The 20,558-nt window shown below is 46.9% G+C and overlaps 20 non-coding genes and 27 pseudogenes across 20 annotated transcripts; all 47 read left to right on the top strand.

Annotated features, from left to right (window-relative positions):
• The first annotated feature begins 85 nt into the window (after positions 1-85).
• LOC144466397 (U2 spliceosomal RNA) lies at positions 86-266 on the top strand (annotated as a pseudogene).
• Positions 267-711: 445 nt separating this feature from the next.
• LOC144465723 (U5 spliceosomal RNA) lies at positions 712-826 on the top strand. Its single transcript, XR_013492838.1, has one exon. It is a non-coding gene; the product is annotated as a U5 spliceosomal RNA (small nuclear RNA).
• A 141-nt stretch (positions 827-967) lies between these two features.
• LOC144466396 (U2 spliceosomal RNA) lies at positions 968-1,148 on the top strand (annotated as a pseudogene).
• A 445-nt stretch (positions 1,149-1,593) lies between these two features.
• Positions 1,594-1,708, top strand: LOC144465401 (U5 spliceosomal RNA). The gene has a single exon (XR_013492554.1). It is a non-coding gene; the product is annotated as a U5 spliceosomal RNA (small nuclear RNA).
• A 141-nt stretch (positions 1,709-1,849) lies between these two features.
• LOC144466162 (U2 spliceosomal RNA) lies at positions 1,850-2,030 on the top strand (annotated as a pseudogene).
• A 445-nt stretch (positions 2,031-2,475) lies between these two features.
• Positions 2,476-2,580, top strand: LOC144465447 (U5 spliceosomal RNA; annotated as a pseudogene).
• Positions 2,581-2,731: 151 nt separating this feature from the next.
• On the top strand, positions 2,732-2,912 carry LOC144466395 (U2 spliceosomal RNA; annotated as a pseudogene).
• Positions 2,913-3,357: 445 nt separating this feature from the next.
• On the top strand, positions 3,358-3,472 carry LOC144465788 (U5 spliceosomal RNA). The gene has a single exon (XR_013492892.1). It is a non-coding gene; the product is annotated as a U5 spliceosomal RNA (small nuclear RNA).
• Positions 3,473-3,613: 141 nt separating this feature from the next.
• LOC144465207 (U2 spliceosomal RNA) lies at positions 3,614-3,794 on the top strand (annotated as a pseudogene).
• A 445-nt stretch (positions 3,795-4,239) lies between these two features.
• Positions 4,240-4,344, top strand: LOC144465449 (U5 spliceosomal RNA; annotated as a pseudogene).
• Positions 4,345-4,495: 151 nt separating this feature from the next.
• LOC144466174 (U2 spliceosomal RNA) lies at positions 4,496-4,676 on the top strand (annotated as a pseudogene).
• Positions 4,677-5,121: 445 nt separating this feature from the next.
• Positions 5,122-5,236, top strand: LOC144465400 (U5 spliceosomal RNA). The gene has a single exon (XR_013492553.1). It is a non-coding gene; the product is annotated as a U5 spliceosomal RNA (small nuclear RNA).
• A 141-nt stretch (positions 5,237-5,377) lies between these two features.
• Positions 5,378-5,558, top strand: LOC144465201 (U2 spliceosomal RNA; annotated as a pseudogene).
• Positions 5,559-6,003: 445 nt separating this feature from the next.
• On the top strand, positions 6,004-6,108 carry LOC144465446 (U5 spliceosomal RNA; annotated as a pseudogene).
• A 151-nt stretch (positions 6,109-6,259) lies between these two features.
• LOC144466394 (U2 spliceosomal RNA) lies at positions 6,260-6,440 on the top strand (annotated as a pseudogene).
• Positions 6,441-6,885: 445 nt separating this feature from the next.
• LOC144465787 (U5 spliceosomal RNA) lies at positions 6,886-7,000 on the top strand. Its single transcript, XR_013492891.1, has one exon. It is a non-coding gene; the product is annotated as a U5 spliceosomal RNA (small nuclear RNA).
• Positions 7,001-7,141: 141 nt separating this feature from the next.
• LOC144466154 (U2 spliceosomal RNA) lies at positions 7,142-7,322 on the top strand (annotated as a pseudogene).
• A 445-nt stretch (positions 7,323-7,767) lies between these two features.
• On the top strand, positions 7,768-7,882 carry LOC144465445 (U5 spliceosomal RNA). The gene has a single exon (XR_013492592.1). It is a non-coding gene; the product is annotated as a U5 spliceosomal RNA (small nuclear RNA).
• Positions 7,883-8,023: 141 nt separating this feature from the next.
• On the top strand, positions 8,024-8,204 carry LOC144466393 (U2 spliceosomal RNA; annotated as a pseudogene).
• Positions 8,205-8,649: 445 nt separating this feature from the next.
• Positions 8,650-8,764, top strand: LOC144465786 (U5 spliceosomal RNA). Its single transcript, XR_013492890.1, has one exon. It is a non-coding gene; the product is annotated as a U5 spliceosomal RNA (small nuclear RNA).
• A 141-nt stretch (positions 8,765-8,905) lies between these two features.
• Positions 8,906-9,086, top strand: LOC144466186 (U2 spliceosomal RNA; annotated as a pseudogene).
• Positions 9,087-9,531: 445 nt separating this feature from the next.
• LOC144465399 (U5 spliceosomal RNA) lies at positions 9,532-9,646 on the top strand. The gene has a single exon (XR_013492552.1). It is a non-coding gene; the product is annotated as a U5 spliceosomal RNA (small nuclear RNA).
• A 141-nt stretch (positions 9,647-9,787) lies between these two features.
• LOC144466392 (U2 spliceosomal RNA) lies at positions 9,788-9,968 on the top strand (annotated as a pseudogene).
• A 445-nt stretch (positions 9,969-10,413) lies between these two features.
• On the top strand, positions 10,414-10,528 carry LOC144465782 (U5 spliceosomal RNA). Its single transcript, XR_013492886.1, has one exon. It is a non-coding gene; the product is annotated as a U5 spliceosomal RNA (small nuclear RNA).
• Positions 10,529-10,669: 141 nt separating this feature from the next.
• On the top strand, positions 10,670-10,850 carry LOC144465289 (U2 spliceosomal RNA; annotated as a pseudogene).
• Positions 10,851-11,295: 445 nt separating this feature from the next.
• On the top strand, positions 11,296-11,409 carry LOC144465746 (U5 spliceosomal RNA). The gene has a single exon (XR_013492858.1). It is a non-coding gene; the product is annotated as a U5 spliceosomal RNA (small nuclear RNA).
• Positions 11,410-11,551: 142 nt separating this feature from the next.
• LOC144465238 (U2 spliceosomal RNA) lies at positions 11,552-11,732 on the top strand (annotated as a pseudogene).
• A 445-nt stretch (positions 11,733-12,177) lies between these two features.
• Positions 12,178-12,292, top strand: LOC144465398 (U5 spliceosomal RNA). Its single transcript, XR_013492551.1, has one exon. It is a non-coding gene; the product is annotated as a U5 spliceosomal RNA (small nuclear RNA).
• Positions 12,293-12,433: 141 nt separating this feature from the next.
• LOC144465203 (U2 spliceosomal RNA) lies at positions 12,434-12,614 on the top strand (annotated as a pseudogene).
• Positions 12,615-13,059: 445 nt separating this feature from the next.
• On the top strand, positions 13,060-13,174 carry LOC144465397 (U5 spliceosomal RNA). Its single transcript, XR_013492550.1, has one exon. It is a non-coding gene; the product is annotated as a U5 spliceosomal RNA (small nuclear RNA).
• Positions 13,175-13,315: 141 nt separating this feature from the next.
• On the top strand, positions 13,316-13,496 carry LOC144466391 (U2 spliceosomal RNA; annotated as a pseudogene).
• Positions 13,497-13,941: 445 nt separating this feature from the next.
• Positions 13,942-14,055, top strand: LOC144465752 (U5 spliceosomal RNA). The gene has a single exon (XR_013492860.1). It is a non-coding gene; the product is annotated as a U5 spliceosomal RNA (small nuclear RNA).
• A 142-nt stretch (positions 14,056-14,197) lies between these two features.
• LOC144465236 (U2 spliceosomal RNA) lies at positions 14,198-14,378 on the top strand (annotated as a pseudogene).
• A 445-nt stretch (positions 14,379-14,823) lies between these two features.
• LOC144465396 (U5 spliceosomal RNA) lies at positions 14,824-14,938 on the top strand. The gene has a single exon (XR_013492549.1). It is a non-coding gene; the product is annotated as a U5 spliceosomal RNA (small nuclear RNA).
• Positions 14,939-15,079: 141 nt separating this feature from the next.
• On the top strand, positions 15,080-15,260 carry LOC144465295 (U2 spliceosomal RNA; annotated as a pseudogene).
• Positions 15,261-15,705: 445 nt separating this feature from the next.
• On the top strand, positions 15,706-15,819 carry LOC144465912 (U5 spliceosomal RNA). Its single transcript, XR_013492994.1, has one exon. It is a non-coding gene; the product is annotated as a U5 spliceosomal RNA (small nuclear RNA).
• A 142-nt stretch (positions 15,820-15,961) lies between these two features.
• LOC144465235 (U2 spliceosomal RNA) lies at positions 15,962-16,142 on the top strand (annotated as a pseudogene).
• Positions 16,143-16,587: 445 nt separating this feature from the next.
• LOC144465395 (U5 spliceosomal RNA) lies at positions 16,588-16,702 on the top strand. The gene has a single exon (XR_013492548.1). It is a non-coding gene; the product is annotated as a U5 spliceosomal RNA (small nuclear RNA).
• A 141-nt stretch (positions 16,703-16,843) lies between these two features.
• On the top strand, positions 16,844-17,024 carry LOC144466390 (U2 spliceosomal RNA; annotated as a pseudogene).
• A 445-nt stretch (positions 17,025-17,469) lies between these two features.
• Positions 17,470-17,584, top strand: LOC144465394 (U5 spliceosomal RNA). The gene has a single exon (XR_013492547.1). It is a non-coding gene; the product is annotated as a U5 spliceosomal RNA (small nuclear RNA).
• Positions 17,585-17,725: 141 nt separating this feature from the next.
• LOC144466389 (U2 spliceosomal RNA) lies at positions 17,726-17,906 on the top strand (annotated as a pseudogene).
• Positions 17,907-18,351: 445 nt separating this feature from the next.
• On the top strand, positions 18,352-18,466 carry LOC144465993 (U5 spliceosomal RNA). The gene has a single exon (XR_013493045.1). It is a non-coding gene; the product is annotated as a U5 spliceosomal RNA (small nuclear RNA).
• Positions 18,467-18,607: 141 nt separating this feature from the next.
• Positions 18,608-18,788, top strand: LOC144465266 (U2 spliceosomal RNA; annotated as a pseudogene).
• Positions 18,789-19,233: 445 nt separating this feature from the next.
• Positions 19,234-19,347, top strand: LOC144465745 (U5 spliceosomal RNA). Its single transcript, XR_013492857.1, has one exon. It is a non-coding gene; the product is annotated as a U5 spliceosomal RNA (small nuclear RNA).
• Positions 19,348-19,489: 142 nt separating this feature from the next.
• LOC144465234 (U2 spliceosomal RNA) lies at positions 19,490-19,670 on the top strand (annotated as a pseudogene).
• Positions 19,671-20,115: 445 nt separating this feature from the next.
• On the top strand, positions 20,116-20,230 carry LOC144465393 (U5 spliceosomal RNA). Its single transcript, XR_013492546.1, has one exon. It is a non-coding gene; the product is annotated as a U5 spliceosomal RNA (small nuclear RNA).
• Positions 20,231-20,371: 141 nt separating this feature from the next.
• Positions 20,372-20,552, top strand: LOC144465202 (U2 spliceosomal RNA; annotated as a pseudogene).
• Positions 20,553-20,558: the final 6 nt, after the last annotated feature.

Here is a 20,558-nt window from a genome sequence, read left to right as displayed (position 1 = left end):
GTTTGATGCCCAGTGAAAAGTATTGCACTGTGACAAGTGACACTTGTGCCTGAAGATTGCGTTGGGCAGCTAACGGTTGGGCCACATCACTTTTCGGCCTTTTGGCTGTAGTAAATGTTCTCATCAGTTTAATATCTGATATGTCCTCAATAAGACGACAGCATTAAACATATGTTTTTTGTGTCGGGGGCTGAAAAAGGGGCTTGCTCCGTTCACTCCACGCATCGACCCGGTATTGCAGCGCCGCTGGAAATGGCGCACCCTTCTCCTGCCTTGTGGACAACCAAATATCAACGCAAACGGAGCGGCCCATTGCTCAAATTGCCATTGGACTGAGAAACAAATGAGTCCCACTGGATGCTGTCTTCATGGCCTGGCGTTGTGGCAAAATAGGCTCTGTTGACTCCTCATCACCCATGTCCCTTGGCGAACCTCATTGGGCTCCCAGTCTCAAATGGCTGTAAAACATGACAACTGGAGTAAGAGCCAATCAACAGCAAAATGAAGTCTCAAAAAATACAGCGAGATTTGCACTTTTAATTGGCAGAAAAACACAGGACAGAGAGGAAATATTGCCACGGTGATATTGTGGGCAGGGGTAGGGGAATGGGTGTGGCCTGGGATTTGGATCGCGGGGCAAGTCAGGCGTACCATGAGTGTTTTGACTGGGACGACTAGGGTCTTTGGCTGTTCTTCATCAAAGGGCTGTACTTACTCTGGTTACTTTTCATAACGCACAAGTCTTTCGCCTTTTACTAAAGACTTCCGTGGAAAGCAACACCAGTGAGTTGAAGCTATTTTTGGCAGGCTTTGCCATTTGGCTTAGCCTTGTGCTTTTGTGAAGATCAGAAAAGCCATTTTAAGCCTGAGCTAGATTTAGGTGTTTGATGCCCAGTGAAAAGTATTGCACTGTGACAAGTGACACTTGTGCCTGAAGATTGCGTTGGGCAGCTAACGGTTGGGCCACATCACTTTTCGGCCTTTTGGCTGTAGTAAATGTTCTCATCAGTTTAATATCTGATATGTCCTCAATAAGACGACAGCATTAAACATATGTTTTTTGTGTCGGGGGCTGAAAAAGGGGCTTGCTCCGTTCACTCCACGCATCGACCCGGTATTGCAGCGCCGCTGGAAATGGCGCACCCTTCTCCTGCCTTGTGGACAACCAAATATCGACGCAAACGGAGCGGCCCATTGCTCAAATTGCCATTGGACTGAGAAACAAATGAGTCCCACTGGATGCTGTCTTCATGGCCTGGCGTTGTGGCAAAATAGGCTCTGTTGACTCCTCATCACCCATGTCCCTTGGCGAACCTCATTGGGCTCCCAGTCTCAAATGGCTGTAAAACATGACAACTGGAGTAAAAGCCAATCAACAGCAAAATGAAGTCTCAAAAAATACAGCGAGATTTGCACTTTTAATTGGCAGAAAAACACAGGACAGAGAGGAAATATTGCCACGGTGATATTGTGGGCAGGGGTAGGGGAATGGGTGTGGCCTGGGATTTGGATCGCGGGGCAAGTCAGGCGTACCGTGAGTGTTTTGACTGGGACGACTAGGGTCTTTGGCTGTTCTTCATCAAAGGGCTGTACTTACTCTGGTTTCTTTTCATAACGCACAAGTCTTTCGCCTTTTACTAAAGACTTCCGTGGAAAGGAACACCAATGAGTTGAAGCTATTTTTGGCAGGCTTTGCCATTTGGCTTAGCCTTGTGCTTTTGTGAAGATCAGAAAAGCCATTTTAAGCCTGAGCTAGATTTAGGTGTTTGATGCCCAGTGAAAAGTATTGCACTGTGACAAGTGACACTTGTGCCTGAAGATTGCGTTGGGCAGCTAACGGTTGGGCCACATCACTTTTCGGCCTTTTGGCTGTAGTAAATGTTCTCATCAGTTTAATATCTGATATGTCCTCAATAAGACGACAGCATTAAACATATGTTTTTTGTGTCGGGGGCTGAAAAAGGGGCTTGCTCCATTCACTCCACGCATCGACCCGGTATTGCAGCGCCGCTGGAAATGGCGCACCCTTCTCCTGCCTTGTGGACAACCAAATATCGACGCAAACGGAGCGGCCCATTGCTCAAATTGCCATTGGACTGAGAAACAAATGAGTCCCACTGGATGCTGTCTTCATGGCCTGGCGTTGTGGCAAAATAGGCTCTGTTGACTCCTCATCACCCATGTCCCTTGGCGAACCTCATTGGGCTCCCAGTCTCAAATGGCTGTAAAACATGACAACTGGAGTAAAAGCCAATCAACAGCAAAATGAAGTCTCAAAAAATACAGCGAGATTTGCACTTTTAATTGGCAGAAAAACACAGGACAGAGAGGAAATATTGCCACGGTGATATTGTGGGCAGGGGTAGGGGAATGGGTGTGGCCTGGGATTTGGATCGCGGGGCAAGTCAGGCGTACCGTGAGTGTTTTGACTGGGACGACTAGGGTCTTTGGCTGTTCTTCATCAAAGGGCTGTACTTACTCTGGTTTCTTTTCATAACGCACAAGTCTTTCGCCTTTTACTAAAGACTTCCGTGGAAAGGAACACCAATGAGTTGAAGCTATTTTTGGCAGGCTTTGCCGTTTGGCTTAGCCTTGTGCTTTTGTGAAGATCAGAAAAGCCATTTTAAGCCTGAGCTAGATTTAGGTGTTTGATGCCCAGTGAAAAGTATTGCACTGTGACAAGTGACACTTGTGCCTGAAGATTGCGTTGGGCAGCTAACGGTTGGGCCACATCACTTTTCGGCCTTTTGGCTGTAGTAAATGTTCTCATCAGTTTAATATCTGATATGTCCTCAATAAGACGACAGCATTAAACATATGTTTTTTGTGTCGGGGGCTGAAAAAGGGGCTTGCTCCGTTCACTCCACGCATCGACCCGGTATTGCAGCGCCGCTGGAAATGGCGCACCCTTCTCCTGCCTTGTGGACAACCAAATATCGACGCAAACGGAGCGGCCCATTGCTCAAATTGCCATTGGACTGAGAAACAAATGAGTCCCACTGGATGCTGTCTTCATGGCCTGGCGTTGTGGCAAAATAGGCTCTGTTGACTCCTCATCACCCATGTCCCTTGGCGAACCTCATTGGGCTCCCAGTCTCAAATGGCTGTAAAACATGACAACTGGAGTAAAAGCCAATCAACAGCAAAATGAAGTCTCAAAAAATACAGCGAGATTTGCACTTTTAATTGGCAGAAAAACACAGGACAGAGAGGAAATATTGCCACGGTGATATTGTGGGCAGGGGTAGGGGAATGGGTGTGGCCTGGGATTTGGATCGCGGGGCAAGTCAGGCGTACCGTGAGTGTTTTGACTGGGACGACTAGGGTCTTTGGCTGTTCTTCATCAAAGGGCTGTACTTACTCTGGTTTCTTTTCATAACGCACAAGTCTTTCGCCTTTTACTAAAGACTTCCGTAGAAAGGAACACCAATGAGTTGAAGCTATTTTTGGCAGGCTTTGCCATTTGGCTTAGCCTTGTGCTTTTGTGAAGATCAGAAAAGCCATTTTAAGCCTGAGCTAGATTTAGGTGTTTGATGCCCAGTGAAAAGTATTGCACTGTGACAAGTGACACTTGTGCCTGAAGATTGCGTTGGGCAGCTAACGGTTGGGCCACATCACTTTTCGGCCTTTTGGCTGTAGTAAATGTTCTCATCAGTTTAATATCTGATATGTCCTCAATAAGACGACAGCATTAAACATATGTTTTTTGTGTCGGGGGCTGAAAAAGGGGCTTGCTCCGTTCACTCCATGCATCGACCCGGTATTGCAGCGCCGCTGGAAATGGCGCACCCTTCTCCTGCCTTGTGGACAACCAAATATCGACGCAAACGGAGCGGCCCATTGCTCAAATTGCCATTGGACTGAGAAACAAATGAGTCCCACTGGATGCTGTCTTCATGGCCTGGCGTTGTGGCAAAATAGGCTCTGTTGACTCCTCATCACCCATGTCCCTTGGCGAACCTCATTGGGCTCCCAGTCTCAAATGGCTGTAAAACATGACAACTGGAGTAAAAGCCAATCAACAGCAAAATGAAGTCTCAAAAAATACAGCGAGATTTGCACTTTTAATTGGCAGAAAAACACAGGACAGAGAGGAAATATTGCCACAGTGATATTGTGGGCAGGGGTAGGGGAATGGGTGTGGCCTGGGATTTGGATCGCGGGGCAAGTCAGGCGTACCGTGAGTGTTTTGACTGGGACGACTAGGGTCTTTGGCTGTTCTTCATCAAAGGGCTGTACTTACTCTGGTTTCTTTTCATAACGCACAAGTCTTTCGCCTTTTACTAAAGACTTCCGTGGAAAGGAACACCAATGAGTTGAAGCTATTTTTGGCAGGCTTTGCCGTTTGGTTGAGCCTTGTGCTTTTGTGAAGATCAGAAAAGCCATTTTAAGCCTGAGCTAGATTTAGGTGTTTGATGCCCAGTGAAAAGTATTGCACTGTGACAAGTGACACTTGTGCCTGAAGATTGCGTTGGGCAGCTAACGGTTGGGCCACATCACTTTTCGGCCTTTTGGCTCTAGTAAATGTTCTCATCAGTTTAATATCTGATATGTCCTCAATAAGACGACAGCATTAAACATATGTTTTTTGTGTCGGGGGCTGAAAAAGGGGCTTGCTCCGTTCACTCCACGCATCGACCCGGTATTGCAGCGCCGCTGGAAATGGCGCACCCTTCTCCTGCCTTGTGGACAACCAAATATCGACGCAAACGGAGCGGCCCATTGCTCAAATTGCCATTGGACTGAGAAACAAATGAGTCCCACTGGATGCTGTCTTCATGGCCTGGCGTTGTGGCAAAATAGGCTCTGTTGACTCCTCATCACCCATGTCCCTTGGCGAACCTCATTGGGCTCCCAGTCTCAAATGGCTGTAAAACATGACAACTGGAGTAAAAGCCAATCAACAGCAAAATGAAGTCTCAAAAAATACAGCGAGATTTGCACTTTTAATTGGCAGAAAAACACAGGACAGAGAGGAAATATTGCCACAGTGATATTGTGGGTAGGGGTAGGGGAATGGGTGTGGCCTGGGATTTGGATCGCGGGGCAAGTCAGGCGTACCGTGAGTGTTTTGACTGGGACGACTAGGGTCTTTGGCTGTTCTTCATCAAAGGGCTGTACTTACTCTGGTTTCTTTTCATAACGCACAAGTCTTTCGCCTTTTACTAAAGACTTCCGTGGAAAGGAACACCAATGAGTTGAAGCTATTTTTGGCAGGCTTTGCCATTTGGCTTAGCCTTGTGCTTTTGTGAAGATCAGAAAAGCCATTTTAAGCCTGAGCTAGATTTAGGTGTTTGATGCCCAGTGAAAAGTATTGCACTGTGACAAGTGACACTTGTGCCTGAAGATTGTGTTGGGCAGCTAACGGTTGGGCCACATCACTTTTCGGCCTTTTGGCTGTAGTAAATGTTCTCATCAGTTTAATATCTGATATGTCCTCAATAAGACGACAACATTAAACATATGTTTTTTGTGTCGGGGGCTGAAAAAGGGGCTTGCTCTGTTCACTCCACGCATCGACCCGGTATTGCAGCGCCGCTGGAAATGGCGCACCCTTCTCCTGCCTTGTGGACAACCAAATATCAACGCAAACGGAGCGGCCCATTGCTCAAATTGCCATTGGACTGAGAAACAAATGAGTCCCACTGGATGCTGTCTTCATGGCCTGGCGTTGTGGCAAAATAGGCTCTGTTGACTCCTCATCACCCATGTCCCTTGGCGAACCTCATTGGGCTCCCAGTCTCAAATGGCTGTAAAACATGACAACTGGAGTAAGAGCCAATCAACAGCAAAATGAAGTCTCAAAAAATACAGCGAGATTTGCACTTTTAATTGGCAGAAAAACACAGGACAGAGAGGAAATATTGCCACGGTGATATTGTGGGCAGGGGTAGGGGAATGGGTGTGGCCTGGGATTTGGATCGCGGGGCAAGTCAGGCGTACCGTGAGTGTTTTGACTGGGACGACTAGGGTCTTTGGCTGTTCTTCATCAAAGGGCTGTACTTACTCTGGTTTCTTTTCATAACGCACAAGTCTTTCGCCTTTTACTAAAGACTTCCGTGGAAAGGAACACCAATGAGTTGAAGCTATTTTTGGCAGGCTTTGCCGTTTGGCTTAGCCTTGTGCTTTTGTGAAGATCAGAAAAGCCATTTTAAGCCTGAGCTAGATTTAGGTGTTTGATGCCCAGTGAAAAGTATTGCACTGTGACAAGTGACACTTGTGCCTGAAGATTGCGTTGGGCAGCTAACGGTTGGGCCACATCACTTTTCGGCCTTTTGGCTGTAGTAAATGTTCTCATCAGTTTAATATCTGATATGTCCTCAATAAGACGACAGCATTAAACATATGTTTTTTGTGTCGGGGGCTGAAAAAGGGGCTTGCTCCGTTCACTCCACGCATCGACCCGGTATTGCAGCGCCGCTGGAAATGGCGCACCCTTCTCCTGCCTTGTGGACAACCAAATATCGACGCAAACGGAGCGGCCCATTGCTCAAATTGCCATTGGACTGAGAAACAAATGAGTCCCACTGGATGCTGTCTTCATGGCCTGGCGTTGTGGCAAAATAGGCTCTGTTGACTCCTCATCACCCATGTCCCTTGGCGAACCTCATTGGGCTCCCAGTCTCAAATGGCTGTAAAACATGACAACTGGAGTAAAAGCCAATCAACAGCAAAATGAAGTCTCAAAAAATACAGCGAGATTTGCACTTTTAATTGGCAGAAAAACACAGGACAGAGAGGAAATATTGCCACGGTGATATTGTGGGCAGGGGTAGGGGAATGGGTGTGGCCTGGGATTTGGATCGCGGGGCAAGTCAGGCGTACCGTGAGTGTTTTGACTGGGACGACTAGGGTCTTTGGCTGTTCTTCATCAAAGGGCTGTACTTACTCTGGTTTCTTTTCATAACGCACAAGTCTTTCGCCTTTTACTAAAGACTTCCGTAGAAAGGAACACCAATGAGTTGAAGCTATTTTTGGCAGGCTTTGCCATTTGGCTTAGCCTTGTGCTTTTGTGAAGATCAGAAAAGCCATTTTAAGCCTGAGCTAGATTTAGGTGTTTGATGCCCAGTGAAAAGTATTGCACTGTGACAAGTGACACTTGTGCCTGAAGATTGCGTTGGGCAGCTAACGGTTGGGCCACATCACTTTTCGGCCTTTTGGCTGTAGTAAATGTTCTCATCAGTTTAATATCTGATATGTCCTCAATAAGACGACAGCATTAAACATATGTTTTTTGTGTTGGGGGCTGAAAAAGGGGCTTGCTCCGTTCACTCCACGCATCGACCCGGTATTGCAGCGCCGCTGGAAATGGCGCACCCTTCTCCTGCCTTGTGGACAACCAAATATCGACGCAAACGGAGCGGCCCATTGCTCAAATTGCCATTGGACTGAGAAACAAATGAGTCCCACTGGATGCTGTCTTCATGGCCTGGCGTTGTGGCAAAATAGGCTCTGTTGACTCCTCATCACCCATGTCCCTTGGCGAACCTCATTGGGCTCCCAGTCTCAAATGGCTGTAAAACATGACAACTGGAGTAAAAGCCAATCAACAGCAAAATGAAGTCTCAAAAAATACAGCGAGATTTGCACTTTTAATTGGCAGAAAAACACAGGACAGAGAGGAAATATTGCCACGGTGATATTGTGGGCAGGGGTAGGGGAATGGGTGTGGCCTGGGATTTGGATCGCGGGGCAAGTCAGGCGTACCGTGAGTGTTTTGACTGGGACGACTAGGGTCTTTGGCTGTTCTTCATCAAAGGGCTGTACTTACTCTGGTTTCTTTTCATAACGCACAAGTCTTTCGCCTTTTACTAAAGACTTCCGTGGAAAGGAACACCAATGAGTTGAAGCTATTTTTGGCATTCTTTGCCGTTTGGTTGAGCCTTGTGCTTTTGTGAAGATCAGAAAAGCCATTTTAAGCCTGAGCTAGATTTAGGTGTTTGATGCCCAGTGAAAAGTATTGCACTGTGACAAGTGACACTTGTGCCTGAAGATTGCGTTGGGCAGTTAACGGTTGGGCCACATCACTTTTCGGCCTTTTGGCTGTAGTAAATGTTCTCATCAGTTTAATATCTGATATGTCCTCAATAAGACGACAGCATTAAACATATGTTTTTTGTGTCGGGGGCTGAAAAAGGGGCTTGCTCCGTTCACTCCACGCATCGACCCGGTATTGCAGCGCCGCTGGAAATGGCGCACCCTTCTCCTGCCTTGTGGACAACCAAATATCGACGCAAACGGAGCGGCCCATTGCTCAAATTGCCATTGGACTGAGAAACAAATGAGTCCCACTGGATGCTGTCTTCATGGCCTGGCGTTGTGGCAAAATAGGCTCTGTTGACTCCTCATCACCCATGTCCCTTGGCGAACCTCATTGGGCTCCCAGTCTCAAATGGCTGTAAAACATGACAACTGGAGTAAAAGCCAATCAACAGCAAAATGAAGTCTCAAAAAATACAGCGAGATTTGCACTTTTAATTGGCAGAAAAACACAGGACAGAGAGGAAATATTGCCACGGTGATATTGTGGGCAGGGGTAGGGGAATGGGTGTGGCCTGGGATTTGGATCGCGGGGCAAGTCAGGCGTACCGTGAGTGTTTTGACTGGGACGACTAGGGTCTTTGGCTGTTCTTCATCAAAGGGCTGTACTTACTCTGGTTTCTTTTCATAACGCACAAGTCTTTCGCCTTTTACTAAAGACTTCCGTAGAAAGGAACACCAATGAGTTGAAGCTATTTTTGGCAGGCTTTGCCATTTGGCTTAGCCTTGTGCTTTTGTGAAGATCAGAAAAGCCATTTTAAGCCTGAGCTAGATTTAGGTGTTTGATGCCCAGTGAAAAGTATTGCACTGTGACAAGTGACACTTGTGCCTGAAGATTGCGTTGGGCAGCTAACGGTTGGGCCACATCACTTTTCGGCCTTTTGGCTGTAGTAAATGTTCTCATCAGTTTAATATCTGATATGTCCTCAATAAGACGACAGCATTAAACATAAGTTTTTTGTGTCGGGGGCTGAAAAAGGGGCTTGCTCCGTTCACTCCACGCATCGACCCGGTATTGCAGCGCCGCTGGAAATGGCGCACCCTTCTCCTGCCTTGTGGACAACCAAATATCAACGCAAACGGAGCGGCCCATTGCTCAAATTGCCATTGGACTGAGAAACAAATGAGTCCCACTGGATGCTGTCTTCATGGCCTGGCGTTGTGGCAAAATAGGCTCTGTTGACTCCTCATCACCCATGTCCCTTGGCGAACCTCATTGGGCTCCCAGTCTCAAATGGCTGTAAAACATGACAACTGGAGTAAAAGCCAATCAACAGCAAAATGAAGTCTCAAAAAATACAGCGAGATTTGCACTTTTAATTGGCAGAAAAACACAGGACAGAGAGGAAATATTGCCACGGTGATATTGTGGGCAGGGGTAGGGGAATGGGTGTGGCCTGGGATTTGGATCGCGGGGCAAGTCAGGCGTACCGTGAGTGTTTTGACTGGGACGACTAGGGTCTTTGGCTGTTCTTCATCAAAGGGCTGTACTTACTCTGGTTTCTTTTCATAACGCACAAGTCTTTCGCCTTTTACTAAAGACTTCCGTGGAAAGGAACACCAATGAGTTGAAGCTATTTTTGGCAGGCTTTGCCATTTGGCTTAGCCTTGTGCTTTTGTGAAGATCAGAAAAGCCATTTTAAGCCTGAGCTAGATTTAGGTGTTTGATGCCCAGTGAAAAGTATTGCACTGTGACAAGTGACACTTGTGCCTGAAGATTGCGTTCGGCAGCTAACGGTTGGGCCACATCACTTTTCGGCCTTTTGGCTGTAGTAAATGTTCTCATCAGTTTAATATCTGATATGTCCTCAATAAGACGACAGCATTAAACATATGTTTTTTGTGTCGGGGGCTGAAAAAGGGGCTTGCTCCGTTCACTCCACGCATCGACCCGGTATTGCAGCGCCGCTGGAAATGGCGCACCCTTCTCCTGCCTTGTGGACAACCAAATATCGACGCAAACGGAGCGGCCCATTGCTCAAATTGCCATTGGACTGAGAAACAAATGAGTCCCACTGGATGCTGTCTTCATGGCCTGGCGTTGTGGCAAAATAGGCTCTGTTGACTCCTCATCACCCATGTCCCTTGGCGAACCTCATTGGGCTCCCAGTCTCAAATGGCTGTAAAACATGACAACTGGAGTAAAAGCCAATCAACAGCAAAATGAAGTCTCAAAAAATACAGCGAGATTTGCACTTTTAATTGGCAGAAAAACACAGGACAGAGAGGAAATATTGCCACAGTGATATTGTGGGCAGGGGTAGGGGAATGGGTGTGGCCTGGGATTTGGATCGCGGGGCAAGTCAGGCGTACCGTGAGTGTTTTGACTGGGACGACTAGGGTCTTTGGCTGTTCTTCATCAAAGGGCTGTACTTACTCTGGTTTCTTTTCATAACGCACAAATCTTTCGCCTTTTACTAAAGACTTCCGTGGAAAGGAACACCAATGAGTTGAAGCTATTTTTGGCAGGCTTTGCCATTTGGCTTAGCCTTGTGCTTTTGTGAAGATCAGAAAAGCCATTTTAAGCCTGAGCTAGATTTAGGTGTTTGATGCCCAGTGAAAAGTATTGCACTGTGACAAGTGACACTTGTGCCTGAAGATTGCGTTGGGCAGTTAACGGTTGGGCCACATCACTTTTCGGCTTTTTGGCTGTAGTGAATGTTCTCATCAGTTTAATATCTGATATGTCCTCAATAAGACGACAGCATTAAACATATGTTTTTTGTGTCGGGGGCTGAAAAAGGGGCTTGCTCCGTTCACTCCACGCATCGACCCGGTATTGCAGCGCCGCTGGAAATGGCGCACCCTTCTCCTGCCTTGTGGACAACCAAATATCGACGCAAACGGAGCGGCCCATTGCTCAAATTGCCATTGGACTGAGAAACAAATGAGTCCCACTGGATGCTGTCTTCATGGCCTGGCGTTGTGGCAAAATAGGCTCTGTTGACTCCTCATCACCCATGTCCCTTGGCGAACCTCATTGGGCTCCCAGTCTCAAATGGCTGTAAAACATGACAACTGGAGTAAAAGCCAATCAACAGCAAAATGAAGTCTCAAAAAATACAACGAGATTTGCACTTTTAATTGGCAGAAAAACACAGGACAGAGAGGAAATATTGCCACAGTGATATTGTGGGCAGGGGTAGGGGAATGGGTGTGGCCTGGGATTTGGATCGCGGGGCAAGTCAGGCGTACCGTGAGTGTTTTGACTGGGACGACTAGGGTCTTTGGCTGTTCTTCATCAAAGGGCTGTACTTACTCTGGTTTCTTTTCATAACGCACAAGTCTTTCGCCTTTTACTAAAGACTTCCGTGGAAAGGAACACCAATGCGTTGAAGCTATTTTTGGCAGGCTTTGTCATTTGGTTTAGTCTTGTGCTTTTGTGAAGATCAGAAAAGCCATTTTAAGCCTGAGCTAGATTTAGGTGTTTGATGCCCAGTGAAAAGTATTGCACTGTGACAAGTGACACTTGTGCCTGAAGATTGCGTTGGGCAGCTAACGGTTGGGCCACATCATTTTTCGGCCTTTTGGCTGTAGTAAATGTTCTCATCAGTTTAATATCTGATATGTCCTCAATAAGACGACAGCATTAAACATATGTTTTTTGTGTCGGGGGCTGAAAAAGGGGCTTGCTCCGTTCACTCCACGCATCGACCCGGTATTGCAGCGCCGCTGGAAATGGCGCACCCTTCTCCTGCCTTGTGGACAACCAAATATCAACGCAAACGGAGCGGCCCATTGCTCAAATTGCCATTGGACTGAGAAACAAATGAGTCCCACTGGATGCTGTCTTCATGGCCTGGCGTTGTGGCAAAATAGGCTCTGTTGACTCCTCATCACCCATGTCCCTTGGCGAACCTCATTGGGCTCCCAGTCTCAAATGGCTGTAAAACATGACAACTGGAGTAAAAGCCAATCAACAGCAAAATGAAGTCTCAAAAAATACAGCGAGATTTGCACTTTTAATTGGCAGAAAAACACAGAACAGAGAGGAAATATTGCCACAGTGATATTGTGGGCAGGGGTAGGGGAATGGGTGTGGCCTGGGATTTGGATCGCGGGGCAAGTCAGGCGTACCGTGAGTGTTTTGACTGGGACGACTAGGGTCTTTGGCTGTTCTTCATCAAAGGGCTGTACTTACTCTGGTTTCTTTTCATAACGCACAAGTCTTTCGCCTTTTACTAAAGACTTCCGTGGAAAGGAACACCAATGAGTTGAAGCTATTTTTGGCAGGCTTTGCCATTTGGCTTAGCCTTGTGCTTTTGTGAAGATCAGAAAAGCCATTTTAAGCCTGAGCTAGATTTAGGTGTTTGATGCCCAGTGAAAAGTATTGCACTGTGACAAGTGACACTTGTGCCTGAAGATTGCGTTGGGCAGCTAACGGTTGGGCCACATCACTTTTCGGCCTTTTGGCTGTAGTAAATGTTCTCATCAGTTTAATATCTGATATGTCCTCCATAAGACGACAGCATTAAACATATGTTTTTTGTGTCGGGGGCTGAAAAAGGGGCTTGCTCCGTTCACTCCACGCATCGACCCGGTATTGCAGCGCCGCTGGAAATGGCGCACCCTTCTCCTGCCTTGTGGACAACCAAATATCAACGCAAACGGAGCGGCCCATTGCTCAAATTGCCATTGGACTGAGAAACAAATGAGTCCCACTGGATGCTGTCTTCATGGCCTGGCGTTGTGGCAAAATAGGCTCTGTTGACTCCTCATCACCCATGTCCCTTGGCGAACCTCATTGGGCTCCCAGTCTCAAATGGCTGTAAAACATGACAACTGGAGTAAAAGCCAATCAACAGCAAAATGAAGTCTCAAAAAATACAGCGAGATTTGCACTTTTAATTGGCAGAAAAACACAGGACAGAGAGGAAATATTGCCACAGTGATATTGTGGGCAGGGGTAGGGGAATGGGTGTGGCCTGGGATTTGGATCGCGGGGCAAGTCAGGCGTACCGTGAGTGTTTTGACTGGGACGACTAGGGTCTTTGGCTGTTCTTCATCAAAGGGCTGTACTTACTCTGGTTTCTTTTCATAACGCACAAGTCTTTCGCCTTTTACTAAAGACTTCCGTGGAAAGGAACACCAATGAGTTGAAGCTATTTTTGGCAGGCTTTGCCATTTGGCTTAGCCTTGTGCTTTTGTGAAGATCAGAAAAGCCATTTTAAGCCTGAGCTAGATTTAGGTGTTTGATGCCCAGTGAAAAGTATTGCACTGTGACAAGTGACACTTGTGCCTGAAGATTGCGTTGGGCAGTTAACGGTTGGGCCACATCACTTTTCGGCCTTTTGGCTGTAGTAAATGTTCTCATCAGTTTAATATCTGATATGTCCTCAATAAGACGACAGCATTAAACATATGTTTTTTGTGTCGGGGGCTGAAAAAGGGGCTTGCTCCGTTCACTCCACGCATCGACCCGGTATTGCAGCGCCGCTGGAAATGGCGCACCCTTCTCCTGCCTTGTGGACAACCAAATATCGACGCAAACGGAGCGGCCCATTGCTCAAATTGCCATTGGACTGAGAAACAAATGAGTCCCACTGGATGCTGTCTTCATGGCCTGGCGTTGTGGCAAAATAGGCTCTGTTGACTCCTCATCACCCATGTCCCTTGGCGAACCTCATTGGGCTCCCAGTCTCAAATGGCTGTAAAACATGACAACTGGAGTAAAAGCCAATCAACAGCAAAATGAAGTCTCAAAAAATACAACGAGATTTGCACTTTTAATTGGCAGAAAAACACAGGACAGAGAGGAAATATTGCCACAGTGATATTGTGGGCAGGGGTAGGGGAATGGGTGTGGCCTGGGATTTGGATCGCGGGGCAAGTCAGGCGTACCGTGAGTGTTTTGACTGGGACGACTAGGGTCTTTGGCTGTTCTTCATCAAAGGGCTGTACTTACTCTGGTTTCTTTTCATAACGCACAAGTCTTTCGCCTTTTACTAAAGACTTCCGTGGAAAGGAACACCAATGCGTTGAAGCTATTTTTGGCAGGCTTTGTCGTTTGGTTTAGTCTTGTGCTTTTGTGAAGATCAGAAAAGCCATTTTAAGCCTGAGCTAGATTTAGGTGTTTGATGCCCAGTGAAAAGTATTGCACTGTGACAAGTGACACTTGTGCCTGAAGATTGCGTTGGGCAGCTAACGGTTGGGCCACATCATTTTTCGGCCTTTTGGCTGTAGTAAATGTTCTCATCAGTTTAATATCTGATATGTCCTCAATAAGACGACAGCATTAAACATATGTTTTTTGTGTCGGGGGCTGAAAAAGGGGCTTGCTCCGTTCACTCCACGCATCGACCCGGTATTGCAGCGCCGCTGGAAATGGCGCACCCTTCTCCTGCCTTGTGGACAACCAAATATCGACGCAAACGGAGCGGCCCATTGCTCAAATTGCCATTGGACTGAGAAACAAATGAGTCCCACTGGATGCTGTCTTCATGGCCTGGCGTTGTGGCAAAATAGGCTCTGTTGACTCCTCATCACCCATGTCCCTTGGCGAACCTCATTGGGCTCCCAGTCTCAAATGGCTGTAAAACATGACAACTGGAGTAAAAGCCAATCAACAGCAAAATGAAGTCTCAAAAAATACAGCGAGATTTGCACTTTTAATTGGCAGAAAAACACAGAACAGAGAGGAAATATTGCCACGGTGATATTGTGGGCAGGGGTAGGGGAATGGGTGTGGCCTGGGATTTGGATCGCGGGGCAAGTCAGGCGTACCGTGAGTGTTTTGACTGGGACGACTAGGGTCTTTGGCTGTTCTTCATCAAAGGGCTGTACTTACTCTGGTTTCTTTTCATAACGCACAAGTCTTTCGCCTTTTACTAAAGACTTCCGTGGAAAGGAACACCAATGAGTTGAAGCTATTTTTGGCAGGCTTTGCCATTTGGCTTAGCCTTGTGCTTTTGTGAAGATCAGAAAAGCCATTTTAAGCCTGAGCTAGATTTAGGTGTTTGATGCCCAGTGAAAAGTATTGCACTGTGACAAGTGACACTTGTGCCTGAAGATTGCGTTGGGCAGCTAACGGTTGGGCCACATCACTTTTCGGCCTTTTGGCTGTAGTAAATGTTCTCATCAGTTTAATATCTGATATGTCCTCCATAAGACGACAGCATTAAACATATGTTTTTTGTGTCGGGGGCTGAAAAAGGGGCTTGCTCCGTTCACTCCACGCATCGACCCGGTATTGCAGCGCCGCTGGAAATAGCGCACCCTTCTCCTGCCTTGTGGACAACCAAATATCAACGCAAACGGAGCGGCCCATTGCTCAAATTGCCATTGGACTGAGAAACAAATGAGTCCCACTGGATGCTGTCTTCATGGCCTGGCGTTGTGGCAAAATAGGCTCTGTTGACTCCTCATCACCCATGTCCCTTGGCGAACCTCATTGGGCTCCCAGTCTCAAATGGCTGTAAAACATGACAACTGGAGTAAAAGCCAATCAACAGCAAAATGAAGTCTCAAAAAATACAGCGAGATTTGCACTTTTAATTGGCAGAAAAACACAGGACAGAGAGGAAATATTGCCACGGTGATATTGTGGGCAGGGGTAGGGGAATGCGTGTGGCCTGGGATTTGGATCGCGGGGCAAGTCAGGCGTACCGTGAGTGTTTTGACTGGGACGACTAGGGTCTTTGGCTGTTCTTCATCAAAGGGCTGTACTTACTCTGGTTTCTTTTCATAACGCACAAGTCTTTCGCCTTTTACTAAAGACTTTCGTGGAAAGGAACACCAATGCGTTGAAGCTATTTTTGGCAGGCTTTGTCATTTGGTTTAGTCTTGTGCTTTTGTGAAGATCAGAAAAGCCATTTTAAGCCTGAGCTAGATTTAGGTGTTTGATGCCCAGTGAAAAGTATTGCACTGTGACAAGTGACACTTGTGCCTGAAGATTGCGTTGGGCAGCTAACGGTTGGGCCACATCATTTTTCGGCCTTTTGGCTGTAGTAAATGTTCTCATCAGTTTAATATCTGATATGTCCTCAATAAGACGACAGCATTAAACATATGTTTTTTGTGTCGGGGGCTGAAAAAGGGGCTTGCTCCGTTCACTCCACGCATCGACCCGGTATTGCAGCGCCGCTGGAAATGGCGCACCCTTCTCCTGCCTTGTGGACAACCAAATATCGACGCAAACGGAGCGGCCCATTGCTCAAATTGCCATTGGACTGAGAAACAAATGAGTCCCATTGGATGCTGTCTTCATGGCCTGGCGTTGTGGCAAAATAGGCTCTGTTGACTCCTCATCACCCATGTCCCTTGGCGAACCTCATTGGGCTCCCAGTCTCAAATGGCTGTAAAACATGACAACTGGAGTAAAAGCCAATCAACAGCAAAATGAAGTCTCAAAAAATACAGCGAGATTTGCACTTTTAATTGGCAGAAAAACACAGGACAGAGAGGAAATATTGCCACAGTGATATTGTGGGCAGGGGTAGGGGAATGGGTGTGGCCTGGGATTTGGATCGCGGGGCAAGTCAGGCGTACCGTGAGTGTTTTGACTGGGACGACTAGGGTCTTTGGCTGTTCTTCATCAAAGGGCTGTACTTACTCTGGTTTCTTTTCATAACGCACAAGTCTTTCGCCTTTTACTAAAGACTTCCGTGGAAAGGAACACCAATGAGTTGAAGCTATTTTTGGCAGGCTTTGCCATTTGGCTTAGCCTTGTGCTTTTGTGAAGATCAGAAAAGCCATTTTAAGCCTGAGCTAGATTTAGGTGTTTGATGCCCAGTGAAAAGTATTGCACTGTGACAAGTGACACTTGTGCCTGAAGATTGCGTTGGGCAGTTAACGGTTGGGCCACATCACTTTTCGGCCTTTTGGCTGTAGTAAATGTTCTCATCAGTTTAATATCTGATATGTCCTCAATAAGACGACAGCATTAAACATATGTTTTTTGTGTCGGGGGCTGAAAAAGGGGCTTGCTCCGTTCACTCCACGCATCGACCCGGTATTGCAGCGCCGCTGGAAATGGCGCACCCTTCTCCTGCCTTGTGGACAACCAAATATCAACGCAAACGGAGCGGCCCATTGCTCAAATTGCCATTGGACTGAGAAACAAATGAGTCCCACTGGATGCTGTCTTCATGGCCTGGCGTTGTGGCAAAATAGGCTCTGTTGACTCCTCATCACCCATGTCCCTTGGCGAACCTCATTGGGCTCCCAGTCTCAAATGGCTGTAAAACATGACAACTGGAGTAAAAGCCAATCAACAGCAAAATGAAGTCTCAAAAAATACAGCGAGATTTGCACTTTTAATTGGCAGAAAAACACAGGACAGAGAGGAAATATTGCCACGGTGATATTGTGGGCAGGGGTAGGGGAATGGGTGTGGCCTGGGATTTGGATCGCGGGGCAAGTCAGGCGTACCGTGAGTGTTTTGACTGGGACGACTAGGGTCTTTGGCTGTTCTTCATCAAAGGGCTGTACTTACTCTGGTTTCTTTTCATAACGCACAAGTCTTTCGCCTTTTACTAAAGACTTCCGTGGAAAGGAACACCAATGAGTTGAAGCTATTTTTGGCAGGCTTTGCCATTTGGCTTAGCCTTGTGCTTTTGTGAAGATCAGAAAAGCCATTTTAAGCCTGAGCTAGATTTAGGTGTTTGATGCCCAGTGAAAAGTATTGCACTGTGACAAGTGACACTTGTGCCTGAAGATTGCGTTCGGCAGCTAACGGTTGGGCCACATCACTTTTCGGCCTTTTGGCTGTAGTAAATGTTCTCATCAGTTTAATATCTGATATGTCCTCAATAAGACGACAGCATTAAACATATGTTTTTTGTGTCGGGGGCTGAAAAAGGGGCTTGCTCCGTTCACTCCACGCATCGACCCGGTATTGCAGCGCCGCTGGAAATGGCGCACCCTTCTCCTGCCTTGTGGACAACCAAATATCGACGCAAACGGAGCGGCCCATTGCTCAAATTGCCATTGGACTGAGAAACAAATGAGTCCCACTGGATGCTGTCTTCATGGCCTGGCGTTGTGGCAAAATAGGCTCTGTTGACTCCTCATCACCCATGTCCCTTGGCGAACCTCATTGGGCTCCCAGTCTCAAATGGCTGTAAAACATGACAACTGGAGTAAAAGCCAATCAACAGCAAAATGAAGTCTCAAAAAATACAGCGAGATTTGCACTTTTAATTGGCAGAAAAACACAGGACAGAGAGGAAATATTGCCACAGTGATATTGTGGGCAGGGGTAGGGGAATGGGTGTGGCCTGGGATTTGGATCGCGGGGCAAGTCAGGCGTACCGTGAGTGTTTTGACTGGGACGACTAGGGTCTTTGGCTGTTCTTCATCAAAGGGCTGTACTTACTCTGGTTTCTTTTCATAACGCACAAATCTTTCGCCTTTTACTAATGACTTCCGTGGAAAGGAACACCAATGAGTTGAAGCTATTTTTGGCAGGCTTTGCCATTTGGCTTAGCCTTGTGCTTTTGTGAAGATCAGAAAAGCCATTTTAAGCCTGAGCTAGATTTAGGTGTTTGATGCCCAGTGAAAAGTATTGCACTGTGACAAGTGACACTTGTGCCTGAAGATTGCGTTGGGCAGTTAACGGTTGGGCCACATCACTTTTCGGCTTTTTGGCTGTAGTAAATGTTCTCATCAGTTTAATATCTGATATGTCCTCAATAAGACGACAGCATTAAACATATGTTTTTTGTGTCGGGGGCTGAAAAAGGGGCTTGCTCCGTTCACTCCACGCATCGACCCGGTATTGCAGCGCCGCTGGAAATGGCGCACCCTTCTCCTGCCTTGTGGACAACCAAATATCGACGCAAACGGAGCGGCCCATTGCTCAAATTGCCATTGGACTGAGAAACAAATGAGTCCCACTGGATGCTGTCTTCATGGCCTGGCGTTGTGGCAAAATAGGCTCTGTTGACTCCTCATCACCCATGTCCCTTGGCGAACCTCATTGGGCTCCCAGTCTCAAATGGCTGTAAAACATGACAACTGGAGTAAAAGCCAATCAACAGCAAAATGAAGTCTCAAAAAATACAACGAGATTTGCACTTTTAATTGGCAGAAAAACACAGGACAGAGAGGAAATATTGCCACAGTGATATTGTGGGCAGGGGTAGGGGAATGGGTGTGGCCTGGGATTTGGATCGCGGGGCAAGTCAGGCGTACCGTGAGTGTTTTGACTGGGACGACTAGGGTCTTTGGCTGTTCTTCATCAAAGGGCTGTACTTACTCTGGTTTCTTTTCATAACGCACAAGTCTTTCGCCTTTTACTAAAGACTTCCGTGGAAAGGAACACCAATGCGTTGAAGCTATTTTTGGCAGGCTTTGTCATTTGGTTTAGTCTTGTGCTTTTGTGAAGATCAGAAAAGCCATTTTAAGCCTGAGCTAGATTTAGGTGTTTGATGCCCAGTGAAAAGTATTGCACTGTGACAAGTGACACTTGTGCCTGAAGATTGCGTTGGGCAGCTAACGGTTGGGCCACATCATTTTTCGGCCTTTTGGCTGTAGTAAATGTTCTCATCAGTTTAATATCTGATATGTCCTCAATAAGACGACAGCATTAAACATATGTTTTTTGTGTCGGGGGCTGAAAAAGGGGCTTGCTCCGTTCACTCCACGCATCGACCCGGTATTGCAGCGCCGCTGGAAATGGCGCACCCTTCTCCTGCCTTGTGGACAACCAAATATCAACGCAAACGGAGCGGCCCATTGCTCAAATTGCCATTGGACTGAGAAACAAATGAGTCCCACTGGATGCTGTCTTCATGGCCTGGCGTTGTGGCAAAATAGGCTCTGTTGACTCCTCATCACCCATGTCCCTTGGCGAACCTCATTGGGCTCCCAGTCTCAAATGGCTGTAAAACATGACAACTGGAGTAAAAGCCAATCAACAGCAAAATGAAGTCTCAAAAAATACAGCGAGATTTGCACTTTTAATTGGCAGAAAAACACAGAACAGAGAGGAAATATTGCCACAGTGATATTGTGGGCAGGGGTAGGGGAATGGGTGTGGCCTGGGATTTGGATCGCGGGGCAAGTCAGGCGTACCGTGAGTGTTTTGACTGGGACGACTAGGGTCTTTGGCTGTTCTTCATCAAAGGGCTGTACTTACTCTGGTTTCTTTTCATAACGCACAAGTCTTTCGCCTTTTACTAAAGACTTCCGTGGAAAGGAACACCAATGAGTTGAAGCTATTTTTGGCAGGCTTTGCCATTTGGCTTAGCCTTGTGCTTTTGTGAAGATCAGAAAAGCCATTTTAAGCCTGAGCTAGATTTAGGTGTTTGATGCCCAGTGAAAAGTATTGCACTGTGACAAGTGACACTTGTGCCTGAAGATTGCGTTGGGCAGCTAACGGTTGGGCCACATCACTTTTCGGCCTTTTGGCTGTAGTAAATGTTCTCATCAGTTTAATATCTGATATGTCCTCCATAAGACGACAGCATTAAACATATGTTTTTTGTGTCGGGGGCTGAAAAAGGGGCTTGCTCCGTTCACTCCACGCATCGACCCGGTATTGCAGCGCCGCTGGAAATGGCGCACCCTTCTCCTGC

This window comes from Epinephelus lanceolatus, chromosome 12 (assembly GCF_041903045.1).
Source record: "Epinephelus lanceolatus isolate andai-2023 chromosome 12, ASM4190304v1, whole genome shotgun sequence".
NCBI lineage: Eukaryota > Metazoa > Chordata > Actinopteri > Perciformes > Serranidae > Epinephelus > Epinephelus lanceolatus.
This window is presented reverse-complemented; position numbering and strand designations above follow the sequence as displayed.